Consider the following 2500-nt stretch of genomic DNA (forward strand, 5'->3'; position numbering starts at 1 on the left):
CCAGAGAGTCGGTCCTCCCCATTGGCCACCCTAAGAGAGCGACGCCTTCATGCCCGCATGTAGGACACATATAGCTTCATAGCCAAGCCAATCATTTTAGACAATATACAACAATTAAGTACACCGTTAACGCATTCACATGTGCAGGACACATCTAGCTTCATAGCCAAACCAATAATTTTAGACAATATACAACAATTAAGTATACCACTTCATGTTTACGAATTCACACATGCAGGACACATTAATTCCATAGCCAAGCCAATAATTTTAGACAATATACAACAATTAAGTATACCACCTCATGTTTACGAATTCACACATGCAGGACACATTAGTTCCATAGCCAAGCCAATAATTTCAGACAATATACAACAATTAAGTATACCACCTCATGTTTACGAATTCACACATGCAGGACACATTAGTTCCATAGCCAAAGCCAATCATTTTAGACAATATACAACAATTAAGTACACCGGTAAGGCATTCACACACGCAGGACGCTGGGCTCCACCGTATGCACATGCCCCTGTGGCACGCACACCTCTGCCCAAGCGTGTTGGCAGGGACTCGGTGAGCGGCAGACACAGCGTGAGCAACTCAGAGGAACAGCGGTAGACCAGACGTCTCCAGACTGGTACACACTGGTACACACACACACACACACACACGCACACGCACACACGCGCACACGCACACACAGAAGAACTCAATGGCAGACACATCCAGACTGGGTCACCCCAAACACAATGGCAGGGTGATGTCCACAATCGCTCAATCCCTGAGATTAAAATCCTGAGCATCGCTTAGTCCCAAAGATGAGGCCTCATCAGCAGGGACGCCCTGGTACACACACACACACACACACACCTGAGTGTGTGCTGGTCTCCCATCAGCAAGTATGTGCAAGTACACACACACACACACACACACACACACACACATACCTGAGTGTGTACTGTTCTCCCATGCTTGTGTACACACACACACACCTGAGTGTGTACAGCTGTCTCACGCTGGTACACAGACACACACACACACACACACACACACACACACACACACACATCTGTGTATGCTGCTCTCCCATCCACAGGCACACACTGAATTTGATGGAATTACAGGAGAGGATATGTGTAGAGATGTGTACAGCACATAGAGATGTGTACAGCGTATAGAGATGTGTACAGCATATAGCGATGTGTAGGATTTTGTACAGCGTATAGATGTGTAGAGGTGTGTACAGATGTGTACAGCGTGTGTACAGCCTATAGAGATGTGTACAGCATATAGAGATGTGTACAGCGTATATCTGTGTATGCTGCTCTCCCATCCACAGGCACACACTGAATTTGATGGAATTACAGGAACCACCCAAAATGAAAATCTGACTGCATGTGAAATAAAACACAGACATGTTTGCCCGTAGAAAATAAAAGCTTTGTCTGAATAGGAAACAAAAGAGAAGTGAAAAGCTTTGCCAGTATATGAAATAAATGCAAAATTAAAATCTTTGTCTGTAAAATAGAGAAATTAAAAGCTTTGTTTGTAAGTGGCGTAAAATAGAGATATTAATATCTCTATTTTAAAGCTTTAGAGATAGAGCTCTATAGACAAGGCAATCATTTTAGATAATTAACAACACATCAGTTGCAATATAACTTCAATGTCAAATGATGCAAAATCTCACCACCTTAAAGTAACTGAAAAACTGAACAATTATAAAATTCAGAAGTAACAGTCTAGATTTACTATATTGAAAATCCAGGCTGGACATGAATAACCCAGTACAACAAAAACATTTCTGAGATCCGTTTATTTTTTCATCCCATCCGCAGTTTATTTTTTCAGCTGCTCTTTGCTAGCCTGACTCCGCCCTCCTACGAACTTCCACTCAATTTTAATTTCCCCTCAGTAAGTCGTCTGGGTCTGCAGTATATTCGCGGGTTTTCTCCTGCAAAAATCTGCAGAATCTAGCTGAGAACGATGACGTTGAGGTTGTGCGCTAGTTTGAGCCAGACATGCGTCACGACCAAACGTTAGCGATTGGTTATGGCAGATCCAGAGTGGCTCTGGAAGATCCAATAGTTTTAAACCTCAACAGAGTACTCGCCTTCAAGGAAGTTAACGCTTGGCTTAGCTATTTGCTGCCCTACCTGCCTTTCAAATACCTTAAAGGTGTTCTATCGGATTGGAGTCAAAGTTTTCACTTGTTTCCCTCTTCACAAACTCTTGCGTGATCATGGAATGTCCCTCATCATGTCGGCCAGTTGTTTTGCACTATCCGTAAATAAACCGCCCGTCCCCTAAACCTTTTACACTTGTGCAACTCCATATCGTCACACTCCTGTGCACTCTCTACCCTGTGCACTCCTCTACATCGTGCAATCCTCTACATCGTGCACTCTCTACCCCGTGCACTCCTCTGCCCTGTGCACTTCTTTGTCCAGGCCATGCTGATGCCAAACCTGCTGGAGCATTTGAGAGCCCAGCGAAG

General features: G+C 43.9%; 1 protein-coding gene across 1 annotated transcript in view; it reads right to left on the reverse strand.

Annotated features, from left to right (window-relative positions):
• The window catches only part of zbtb20 (zinc finger and BTB domain containing 20), a 64040-nt gene that overhangs the window by 52272 nt on the left and 9268 nt on the right, over nt 1-2500 (reverse strand). The gene's annotated exons all lie outside the window — the stretch shown is intronic.

Source organism: Alosa sapidissima, chromosome 5 (genome assembly GCF_018492685.1).
Source record: "Alosa sapidissima isolate fAloSap1 chromosome 5, fAloSap1.pri, whole genome shotgun sequence".
Taxonomy (NCBI): Eukaryota; Metazoa; Chordata; class Actinopteri; order Clupeiformes; family Clupeidae; genus Alosa; species Alosa sapidissima.